At 47.1% G+C, this 12,973-nt stretch overlaps 1 pseudogene; it reads left to right on the forward strand.

The window, feature by feature from the left end:
- The window catches only part of LOC134983284 (oocyte zinc finger protein XlCOF6-like), a 77,331-nt pseudogene extending 64,780 nt beyond the window's left edge, over window positions 1-12,551 (forward strand).
- Window positions 12,552-12,973: the final 422 nt, after the last annotated feature.

The following is a 12,973-nucleotide window of genomic DNA, read 5'->3' on the forward strand; positions in this document are numbered from 1 at the left end:
GTCAAGAGCAATGAGGATCGCTGGAACTGGTTATGTTTTTATTAGTTTTAGAATCCTTGGGATGAGTGGAAGTGGAGGGAACACATATACTGACTGGAACACCCACGGAGTCACCAGGGCGTCCACCGCCACTACCTGTGGGTCTCGTGACCTGGAACAGTACCTCCGAAGCGTCTTGTTGAGGCGAGAGGCCATCATGTCTATCTGATGTACACCCCATCGGCGTGTTACCTCTGTGAATACCTCTGGGTGGAGGCCCCATTCTCCTGGAAGGAGATTGTGTCTGCTGAGGAATGAACGCCTACAGCGCCAGCGCATGTCGTTCTGCCCAGAGGAGGATTCTTGTTACCTCTGACATTGCAGCCCTGCTCTTCGTTCCACCCTGCCTGTTTATGTAGGACACCGCTGTGATGTTGTCCGACTGAACCTGCATGACTCGATATTGCAGAAGATGAGCCACTTTTAGAAGGCCATTGTATATGGCTCTTAGTTCCAGAATGTTTATTAAAAAAACCGGTTCCTGGCTTGACCACTTTCCTTGGAAGTTTTCCCCCTGGGTGAGGCTTGCATCCGTGGTTAGAAGAATCCAATTCTGAATCCTGAACCTGCGGCCCTCGAGCAGGTGAGAAGTTTGCAGCCACCAGAGTAGTGAAATTCTGGCATTCGGCGACAGGCATATCCGTTGGTGCATGTGAAGATGCAATCCCGACCAGTTGTCCAGGAGATCCAGCTGGATGAAGCGTGCATGGAGTCTTCCGTATTGTAGAGCCTCGTAGGAGGATACCATCTTCAAGACAAATGCACCGATGAACCGATACCCGGGGAGGTTTCACGACATCCCGGACCATTGATTGGATCACCAAAGCTTTCTCCACCGGTAGAAACACCCTCTGCACTTCCGTGTTGAGTGTCATCTCCAGGAAGGGTAGTCTCCTTGTCTGTTCCAAAAGTGACTTTGGAAGGTTCAGGATCCACCCATGATCCCAGAGTAGTTGAGTTGAGAGCGCAATACTCTGCAACAGCTTCTCCTTGGAAGATGCCTCTATCAGCATATCATCCAGATATGGAATTATGTTCACTCCCTGTTTGCGTAGGAGTAGCATCCTCTCCGCCATGACCATGGTGAACACCCTCGGTGCTGTGGAGTGGCCAGATGGCAATGTTTGGAACGGATAGTGACAGTCCTGTAGTGCAAACCGTAAATAGGCCTGGTGAGGCGGCCAGATCGGAATGTGAAGTTATGCATCCTTGATATCCAGGGATACTAGGAATTCCCCCTCCTCCAGTCCTGAGAGCACCGCTTTCAGAGACTCCATCTTGAATTGGAAAACCCTCAAGTAGGGTTTCAACACCTTCAGGTTCAATATAGGCCTTACCGAACCATCCGGTTTTGGTACCACAAACAAGTTTGAGTAATAACCCTTGATTTTTGGGTGAGGTGGAACTGGAACAATTAACATTTGTTTGTACCAGTTTCTCTTTCATCCACTAGGGGACACTGGAGTCCTATACAGTAGGGGTGTGAAGCCTTGAACCGGAGGTGTGGCACAATCTTAAATTAACATTGTCTGCACAGCCGGCTCCTCCCCCTTCACATCCCTCCTGCCTCAGTTTGAAGAATTGTGCTGGAGGCACAATACATTGAGCACTTGAGCTCCTGACTGAAAATCTAAAAGGGGCTGCGTAACCCTAATAAAGGGGGGACAAAGCTGCCTAAGATCAGAGAGACAAATATCCCTATTGAAGGGACCTGCATCTCTCCACAGGAGATCCTCAAATCAGCTAATAGTGAGTACTGGTACAAGCTTAGCCTAGGGATCCAGTTAGAAAATATATAATTTTTTTTTTTTTTTTTTTCATTTCTTTCCCTCTCTCTCTAAAACCTCTACTGCGAATATTGTTTAAAACTCCCTTTTATACAGCTAATCAGGGAGGAAGGGCATGGCGGCGCGTGGGAGACTTAGTGCGGCGCGGGACTCAGCCTGTCTTCCCTGTAGCAGGGGGGACGGCGGAAGCGGTGCGCTGCACAGCAAGATCAGAGCAGAGCGGAGAACAGGCGCCGCTACGGGAGACGGACCCGTCGCGCGCGCCAGCCGGCGGCCCCATGGCGATTTGCAAATGGGGTGACTCACGTGCGGAGAGGAGCACGGGCACCGCTGTGGAAGACGGACCCGTCGCGCGCGCCAGCCGGCGAGTCCGGAGCGCGCTGTGTAGCGGCAGAGGGGGAGATCAATGTTAAAAGGCTAAGGATATTAACAGAACCACACCATATGAACTTACATAGTGGGGATCATGTTTGTTCGTTTTGGCGCCAGGATGAGGTGAGGGATGGGTCCTCCCCTTCCCCCTGCTGCACGGCCTGGTTAGTACAGGCATAAGATAATAGAGAGAGTTAGGAAACAGCTCCCTCTGCTGGGGAAATGTGTATATATACAATATGAGGATCTCCTGAAAATTAAACAAACTTTACAAATTATATTTTCAAGGGACGTCTGTTCAAAGATCCCGGAGAAAATGCACAGAAGCAAGCCAACTCTAACATCGTGGCTGATTTACAGTTGGGGTGTGAGGGTTGAGAGTCGGCTGGTGTTTTATTTTTTTATTTTTATTTTTTGACCTGTTCCTTTTATAAAGAAAAGGGGACAGGTAATTCCAGCCGGATCCAATACCTTCGCTTCCGTCATCTCCCAGTCTTTCTCTTCCTAGTTTAAAGGGTGAAAGCGCTGCGTAATACCCTGATGAGGGGGTTTTAAAAAGAAAAACAACATGTCTAAGGCTACCAAGACCTCAAAGACCTGCTATGTTTGTACGAAATGTAACAAGAAGAGCACGCAGGTTGGCAGCTCCGGGGTGTGCGACTCCTGCTTAGACAAGGACGCTCCACCTGGGAGCAGTGCTCTGGCTAAGGCATGGGAAGACAACCTTGCCAATAGAATCTCCAAGGAAATGGCAGAATCCCGCAAGCAGCAATCAGAATGGGCTGCGGGATTCTCAAAGACAATGGAGGAATTTCTCATCAAGTTAACACCGCCCACACACGCTGAGACGAGTGTGCGCAGGGCTGTTAAAAGAACTTTTCCTATTATACCAGAAACTGTGGAGGAAGAGGGTTTTCTTCTGGATACGGAAGAAGGTGAGTTAATTGAACCCATCCTAGACGCCGATTTTCCTGAAGAAGACTCGGCGATCTCTGGTCTGGATTCCTTAATTGACGCGGTTAAGGACATCCTAAGCTTTAAGGAAGAGGAAGTCCGGGAGCCGGAGGATTTCGATTTGTTCGAATCCCAGAAGCCGCGTTCAGCAGCGTTCCCCATTCCTAAATCCCTCCAGTCTCGGAGGAGGCTTGGAAACAACCTGACAAACGTTTTCAATTTCCGAAACGTTTTCAGGTAACTTACCCCCTACCTAAGGGTGTAATGGACAAGTGGGAAAACCCACCGGTAGTGGATGCTTCACTAGGAAGATTGTCAAAGAAGACAATCTTGCCAATTCCTAACGTAACTACGTTAAAGGATGCGTCCGACCGTAAAGTTGACACTGCGTTAAAATCAATGTTTGTAGCAGCAGGTGCAGCGCAGAGACCTGCGATCATCTGTGCTTGGGTCAACAAAGCCATGGGTGCATGGTCTGGCCGGATCATACAAGCTATTGAGGAGGAAAATAGCTTAGAAGAGATTACACATTCGAGAATCTGCTTCATACTTGTGTCAAGCTTCTAAGGATATTAGCAGAATAGCTTCGCGCATATCTGCATCGGCCATATCGGCTAGAAGGATTTTATGGCTCGGAGAATGGCAAGGTGACTCTGACACCAAGAAGGCGGTAGAATCCATTCCCTTTGGGGGTGAAATGCTGTTCGGACCAGAGTTGGACAAGTGGATTTCGCAGGCTACAGCGGGGAAGTCCACTTTTCTGCCAACTCCTTATACGAGAACCGCTCCACAAACTAGGAGAGGTTATTCAGGACCATCTTTTACTTAATTTAGGTCACAGTCCTTTCGAGCCCGAGGTAGGGGGTTCGGTGCACAAGCACGCGGGGCAGAGGTAGAGGCTGCTTGCAACCAGAAAGCAGGATAAACCTGCTGACAAGACCGTGGCATGACGGCCTCCCAGCTCACCTGGGGTCCCCCTTGGTGGGCGGCCGACTGGAAGGTTTTCAGGACATCTGGGCCAAAACCTCACCAGAACTTTGGGTGAACAACTTAATCTCTCAGGGATACAAACTGGAATTTCAACAGAGGCCTCACAGTCAGTTTTTTACAACAGGATTGCCTCAGTGCCCTCAAAAAGCAAGGGCACTACGGGCAGCAATTCACAAATTGCTTCAAGCAGAGGTCATTATTCCGGTTCCCGCTTCTCAGAGAGGAACGGGGTTCTATTCCAATCTTTTTGTCGTGCCAAAACCAGACGGGACGGTCAGACCAATACTCAATTTAAAAGTTTTCAACCAGTTTTTAAGAGTCTACAGATTCAAGATAGAATCAATCCAATCAGTCATTGCAGGCTTAGAGCCAAGCGAGTTCATGGTATCCATGGACATAAAGGATGCATATCTGCATATCCCAATCTGGACTCCTCACCAGGCTTACTTACGGTTCGCACTGGTGGCGGAGCACTACCAATTCCGGGCTTTACCGTTCGGTCTAGCGTCAGCCCCAAGAATTTTCACAAAGATCATGGCGATCATGGTGGCAGGACTGAGACTGTTGGGGGGTCACGATTATACCTTATCTGGACGATTTACTGATCAAAGCTCCATCTCAGAATCGACTGCTCAAGGATGTTCAGACATCACATCAATTTCTAATTCAACATGGATGGATTGTCAATTTCCAAAAGTCCAACCTCGTACCGACTCAACGGATTCAATTCCTCGGTCTCATCTTGGACACGGTCCTATTACGTGTGTTCCTACCAGAGAGTAAGGTACAGGACCTACAGAGATTAGTGGCTCAGGTACTGAGGACGCAGACCGTTTCTCTGCACCTCTGTGTGCAACTTCTCGGGAAGATGGTGGCGTCGTTCGAAGCTCTCCAGTATGGCAGACTTCATTCCCGACCATTCCAGATGAACCTCATTGCTCAGGGAGCAGGTTCGCACTGGCTCCTACATCGGAGAATCCGACTTCAACCACAAGTACGGGTCTCCTTGACATGGTGGTCGTTACACAAGAACCTTACAGCCGGCAAGAAATGCGGCATTTGGGATTGGAAGATCCTGACGACGGATGCCAGTCTCAGAGGTTGTGGAGCCGTCCTAGAGGACCATCAGTTTCAGGGACGGTGGACGCTACAATAAAGCAAATTACCCATAAATATACTTGAACTAAGAGCATTCTACAATGCCCTTCTCTTAGCAGAAGACCTAGTCATGAATCAACACATCAGGATTCAGTCTGACAATGTCACGACGACGGCTTACATAAACCATCAAGGAGGAACAAAGAGCAGGATGGCGTTAAAGGAGGCCACAAAGATCTTGTTGTGGGCAGAAAGAAAAGACATCATTCTCTCCGCAGTGTTCATTCCAGGTGTGGAGAACTGGGAGGCAGATTACCTCAGTCGCCAGGACATGCATCCGGGGGAGTGGTGCCTTCATCCACGGATTTTCAACATGATTGTGATAAGATGGGGTCTGCCTCAGATGGATCTAATGGCGTCTCGACAAAATCATCAGCTGCCCAGTTATGTATCAAGAACTCGAGATCCAGCAGCAGAAGGAGTGGACGCATTAACACTTCCTTGGTGTTACAGGAGGGTTTACATTTTTCCACCTTTCACACTCATACCCAGGGTTCTGAAAAGAATAAAGCGGGAACGAGTGTGGGTCATTCTAATCGCACCAGATTGGCCCCGCAGGAGTTGGTACACCGACCTGCGAGGGTTACTTGCGGAAGATCCTTGGAGGTTACCTCAGAGAGAGGACCTGCTATCTCAGGGACCGTTCCTACACCCCGATCTGAACAGGCTGTGTTTGACGGCGTGGCTATTGAAACCCGTATCTTAAGAAACAGAGGGATCCCACGAACGGCCATTCCTAGAATGATTTCCGCAAGGAAACCGGTCACAGCCAGGCACTACTACAGGATTTGGAGACGGTACATGGCTTGGTGTCAGGAACGGGGATGGAATTCATCTAACTTTATCCTTCCTTCAGGCCGGTCTAGAGGGAGGACTCAGATTGGGCTCCTTGAAGGTTCAGATTTCGGCTCTCTCCATCCTTTTTCAAGAGCGGCTAGCATCCTTACCAGAGATTCAAACCTTTTTACAGGGGGTTCTGAGGATTCAATCCCCTTTTCGTCCTCCCACGGCACCATGGGACTTAGGGTTGGTGTTAGAATATTTGAAGTCACCGACTTTTGAGCCATTGACGAGAACGGACCTGAAATATCTTTCTTGGAAGGTCACGTTATTACTGGCCTTGGCTTCGGCATGGCGGGTTTCTGAGTTGGGAGCTTTATCCTGTAAGAGCCCTTTCTTAGTTTTTCATGAGGATAGGGCGGAACTCCGTGCAAGAGCAGACTTCCTTCCGAAGGTGGTGTCGGGGTTTCATGTAAACCAGCCAATAGTGGTCCCGTCTTTCCAGGGTCTCACAGATGAGGACGTGTCATTGGATGTTGTCCGAGCTTTACGGGTATACGTACAGGTTACGTCGTCCTTCAGAAAGTCGGACCATTTATTTGTTCTTTATGATGGGCCAAAGAAGGTTTGGCCGGCCTCTAAGCAGACCTTGTCCAAATGGATTAGACTTGCCATTCGGCAGGCTTATATTTCCTGTGGCAAACAGGTTCCGGGTCAGACGGGTGCTCATACTACCCGATCAGTGGGTGCCTCGTGGGCGGCTGCCAGAGGTGCTTCCACTACTCAACTTTGCAGAGCGGCGACGTGGTCTTCAGCCCACACGTTCGCAAGATTTTACAAGTTTGATACTTTTGCGTCCGGAGAATCTAAGTTTGGACGTTTAGTTTTGCAGGCCACCGACAGCACTCCCTCCCTGGGGGAAAACTTTGGGACGTCCCCTACTGTATAGGACTCCAGTGTCCCCTAGTGGATGAAAGAGAAAAGAGGATTTTGGTACTTACCGATAAATCCATTTCTCTGAATCCTCTAGGGGACACTGGACGCCCGCCTCGTTGCTGTCAGCCTGCTGTGTTCTAAGTTCTTGTTTTAATCAGTTCGTACAAACAGCGTTTGTTATTCGGTTAAGAGTTCTTGGCCGCTCTTTGATATGTTGTACGGTTCGGTTCCTCGCCATGGTCTATAGTGTTATGTCCTATTCTCTCAGTCACAATTCTTCAAACTGAGGGAGGAGGGATGTGAAGGGAGAGGAGCCACACCTCCGGTTCAAGGCTTCACACCCCTACTGTATAGGACTCCAGTGTCCCCTAGAGGATTCAGATAAATGGATTTATCGGTAAGTACCAAAATCCTCTTTTTTGAATGGCTTCCTGTAGAATAGCACTTTCTGTCTGCGAACCTGGTAAGCCTGATTTGAAGAATCTGTGAGGTGGGAGTTCCTGAAACTCCAGTCTGTACCCCTGGGTAACAATATCCGTCACCCAGGGGTCTAGGCATGATGACGCCCAGACGTGACTGAAATCTTTTAGTCTCGCTCCCACCTGTCTGATCTCCAGGCTGACAGGTCCACCATCATGCTGAATATTTGGAGGAAGCAGAACCTGGATTCTGTTCCTGGGTACCTGTTGGTGCAGGTTTTTTTGATCTTCCCCGACCACCTCTAAAGAAGACGGGAGGGGGTTTGGATTTTTTAAATTTTGCGGTCCGAACGTCATCATCCCGCTGTCGGATTCTCAAATCATATTCTATATAAGGAGCCGCGCGTTGCCGCCATTTTCACTCGTGCATTGGAGATGATAGGGAGAGGACGTGCAGTATTCTATCAGTTTCTGTATTCAGTGTGCTGCAAATATCTGTGCTCAGTGTGCTGAAAATATCTGTGCTCAGTGTGCTGAAAATATCTACGTTCTCTGCCTGAAAAACGCTGCATTGTAGTATAGGAGGACAGTGCAGAATTTTGCTGACCAGTGACCACCAGTATTATATAGCAGTACGGTACAGTAGGCCACTGCTCTACCTACCTGTGTGTCGTCAAGTATACTATCCATCCATACCTGTGGTGCATTTTAGTTGTGCGCAGTATTATATAGTAGGAGGACAGTGCAGAATTTTGGTGACCACCAGTATATATATAGCAGTACGGTACAGTAGTCCATTGCTCTACCTCTGTGTTGTAAAGCATACTACAAAAGTTCAGTAAAATGACCCAAAAATCTAAATTAAAAGCATCTGATGAGAAGCGTAAACTTGCCGATATGCCATTTACGACACGGAGTGGCAAGGAACGGCTGAGGCCCTGGCCTATGTTCATGGCTAGTGGTTCAGATTCACATGAGGTGAGGATGGAAGCACTCATCCTCTCGCTAGAAAACTGCAGTGTCACTCCTAGGTGGGCCAGGTGTTTGTGTTGGCCACTTGGGTCGCTTAGCTTAGCCATCCAGCGACCTTGGTGCACCTCTTTTTTTTTTATTTGCATCATGTGCTGTTTGGGGACTATTTTTTAAATCGGCCATCTTGTCTGACACTGCAGTGCCACACCTAGATGGGCCAGGTGTTTGTGTCGGCCACTTGGGTCGCTTAGCTTGGTCATCCAGCAACCTTGGTGCAAATTTTAGGACTAAAAATAATAATATTGTGAGGTGTTCAGAATAGACTGGAAATGAGTGGAAATTATGGTTATTGAGGTTAATAATACTATGGTATCAAAATGACCCCCAAATTCTATGATTTAAGCTGTTTTTGAGGGTTTTTTGAAAAAAAAAAAAATAACAATCCAAAACACACCCGAATCCGACAAAACATTTTTAGGGAGGTTTTGCCAAAATGCGCCTGAATCCAAAACACGCCCGCGGAACCGAAACCAAAACCCGAAAAATTTCCAGTACACATCACTATTCTTCAGGAAGTTGGTTTCTACCCCTGCCTAAAACCCACGAAGCAGGGAGGCTGTTGCCAGCAGCCTTCCTGTAACCTATCTCTAGAAAATAAAAAGCTAAGAAAACTCCTAGGAGCTCCCCTAGCTGTGACCGGCTCCTCCGGGCACATTTTCTAAACGGAGTCTGGTAGGAGGGGCATAGAGGGAGGGGCCAGCCCACACTATTAAACTTTTAAAGTGCCAGTGGCTCCCAAAGGACCCATCTATACCCCATGGTACTAAATGGACTCAAGTGTCCTCTAGTACATAAGAGAAAGTAGAGTATAACCTAGCAGATGATGATGATTACAGGGTATTATATGGTATATTGCATGTAAAGTACCTTGTTCCACACCTACTCTGCTGTAGCAATATACGTTATATAAGGGTGAGTAACACATGTACAGGCTTACCAGCGTATGAGCACACACATAAAGGAATGCTACCTTACCAATGCTTCCAGGAGTAACGTTAGGAGACATTTCTCTGATCCATCAGCTCATATGACTGATATTATTGTTCATCTAGAATCTCCAAATCATACGATATGTTCCCCCATCCATTGTTTTACATTGGTGCTGACATAGGACTTGGCGAGTGACTACATCTCCATTTATACTTCATGGTTAGTTACCAGTACAAGAGAGAGATATCTAAGTCTTATTATAATATTACATATGTTATTGTGAGTGTTCTCAGGAGGGTGGACACAATGGTAGTCTGACACAATATTATAAAGCCTTCATTAAAAGTTTTATTATACACACACATTTACAATTAAGTGTCCCAGAGAGTCGTCTTCTCCTATTGTTTACAGGATTAATATTGTTACAGAAAATGTCACATTTCCGTAATGTATTTTATTTCCAGCAGATGGACACACAAGCAGGAATATCTCAGAAGGACATCTAATGTTATCCCCGGATTGTGACATAAAAGATAATGACAGTAGACAGGATTCTCCAGGAGCTAATCCCATTACCCCAATTATACATCCAGCTCTATCAGCTGATCCCCCTGATCCTGGGAGATGTTCTCCTGGTCACTCTGATATTGGTGCATCTGTTACAGCTCTGAGAGTAGATACAGTGTTTCCATGCTCTATAGATGCCAAATGTTTTACAAAGAACACACAGCCTATTAACCTACACACAGGTAAGGCAGGTGGAAGGCCACTGATATGTTCAGAGTGTGGGAAATGTTTTACAAAGAAATCACATCTTGTTATACATCAGAGATGTCACACAGGTGAGAAGCCATTTCCATGTTCTGAGTGTGGGAAATGTTTTGCACTTAAATCATATCTTGTTATACATCACAGAAGTCACACAGGTGAGAAGCCATTTCCATGTTCTGAGTGTGGGAAATGTTTTGCACTTAAATCACATCTTGTTAGACATCAGAATAGTCACACAGGTGAGAAGCCATTTCCATGTTCTGAGTGTGTGAAATGTTTTACAGAGAAATCAGCTCTTGTTCTACATCAGAGATGTCACACAGGTGAGAAGCCATTTCCATGTTCTGAGTGTGGGAAATGTTTTGCACTTAAATCATATCTTGTTATACATCACAGAAGTCACACAGGTGAGAAGCCATTTCCATGTTCTGAGTGTGGGAAATGTTTTGTACTTAAATCGCATCTTGTTAGACATCAGAGAAAGCACACAGGTGAGAGGCCATTTTCTTGCTCTGAGTGCGGGATAAGTTTTACCTGGAAATCCAATCTTGTTAGACATCAGAGAGAGCACACAGGTGAGAAGCCATTTCCATGTACTGAGTGTGGGAAATGTTTTGCATGTAAATCAGAACGTGTTATACATCACAGAAGTCACACAGGTGAGAGGCCATTTCCATGTTCTGAGTGTGGGAAATGTTTTGCATGTAAATCAGATCTTGTTATACATCACAGAAGTCACACAGGTGAGAAGCCATTTTCTTGCTCTGAGTGTGGGAAATGTTTTGCATGTAAATCAGATCTTGTTCTACATCACAGAAGTCACACAGGTGAGAAGCCATTTTCTTGCTCTGAGTGCGGGAAATGTTTTACACACAAATCACGACTTGTTACCCATCAGCAAAGTCACACAGGTGAGAAGGCATTTCCATGTTCTGAGTGTGGGAAAGGTTTTGCACACAAATCACATCTTGTTATACATCAGAGAACTCACACAGGTGAGAAGCCATTTTCTTGCTCTGAGTGCGGGAAATGTTTTACACAGAAATCAGTTCTTGTTATACATCACAGACGTCACACAGGTGAGAAGGCATTTCCATGTTCTGAGTGTGGGAAATGTTTTGCATGTAAATCAGATCTTGTTGCACATCAGCGAACTCACACAGGTGAGAAGCCATTTCCATGTTCTGAGTGTGGGAAATGTTTTGCACACAAATCAGCTCTTGTTAGACATAACAGAAATCACACAGGTGAGAAGCCTTTTTTCTTGCTCTGAGTGTGGGAAATGTTTTGTACGTAAATCACATCTTGTTATACATTACAGAAGTCACACAGGTGAGAAGTGATTTCTATACTCTGAGAAATAAATCATCTCTTGTTGCACACAATAGACATCACTCAGGTGAGGAACCATTTTAATCTTCTGGAGTATACTTATCATTGCCATGCATTGTTCTTCAAGGTTCTTATCCTATCTCCTATGCTTTTTGCAATATACATGTTACCACCGGGTGAAATAATCAGATGTCATGCCCTCATCTACCACTGCTATACAGATGACCTGTCTTTGCTCTAGGTACTGAGAACCCAGTACCAATCCTAAAGGGTTGTCTAGCTGAGCTCCAGGTGTGGGTGATGCCAGTTGGCTGTGATTCAGTCCTGGTAAAGCAGGTCTTTAAGCTCACCACCAAAGGGCAAGGCTACAGTTCAGCTTTGCAAACCAACCAGACTTACGCTTGGGGGTTCAGAGTTACAAAATGCTGATCATGTGTGGAATCTTGGTGTCCTGGATAGTGGAGTGACACTTAGACATCAGTATCTGCCACAATCAGATCCTCATCTGAGGAACATAGCCAGACTCCAACACTTATTTCCCTCATAAGATCTACCTACAGTCATACATGTACTTGTATCATCACGCATAGACTACTGCAATTTCTTCTACCTGGGTCTCCTAGCAAAAGAATTGCACCGCTTGTAGCTTGTACAGAATGCAGCAGCCAGGCTTTTACCTAACCAGCCCGTTCCTGCCACATAACACCCATTCTCTGCTCCCTTCACCGGCTGCCTGTAAGATGGTGACTCTATTACATAATGGGCTATCCCAACCCTACATGACCAGGGTCCATGGTACCAGAAGCAGCTTCTGCCTCGTTACTGCCCTGCTTGCTGCCATCTGCAGATGAAGAACTGTTACCAGCAGTACCAAGAATCCCCAAGAAGTTCTTAGATGTCAGTGGTGGAGACAGGGTGGTGGCACTAGTGCTGTAGCGGGGGCTGCCGGAGGCACTGTCTGTGGGTAATATTGTCCTCAAGCAGCACTAAGGTGTCAGAGGGGAGACAGGGCAGTGGCAGTAGTGAGGGGAGATGGGGCGGTGACAGTAGTGGGGGGATACAGGGCGGGTGGCAGTAGTGGGGGGAGATTGGGCAGGTGGCAGTAGTGGGGGGATATGGGGTGGTGGCAGTAGTGGGAGGAGACGGGTGGGTGGCAGTTGTGGGGGGAGATGGGGCGGTGACAGTAGTGGGGGGAGATGTGGCAGTAGTGGGGGAGACAGGGTGGTGGCAGTAGTGGGGGGAGACAGGGTGGTGGCAGTAGTGGGGTGGGAGACAGGGTGGGTGGCTGTAGTGGGAGGGAGACAGGGCGGATGGCCGCAGTGCAGTACCTGGGGCTGCTGGTGGCAGTAAAGAGGTGTATGGATCCCACAGAGAACCAGTTGATAATTAGGCTTAATGATGATTATGCTTCCTTATTTCTAATTAATCCCTTGTATGTGTTACTGTTATTTGCTGTGTCAGCCTTTATGTGTG

This window comes from Pseudophryne corroboree, assembly GCF_028390025.1.
Source record: "Pseudophryne corroboree isolate aPseCor3 chromosome 3 unlocalized genomic scaffold, aPseCor3.hap2 SUPER_3_unloc_11, whole genome shotgun sequence".
Classification (NCBI taxonomy): domain Eukaryota; kingdom Metazoa; phylum Chordata; class Amphibia; order Anura; family Myobatrachidae; genus Pseudophryne; species Pseudophryne corroboree.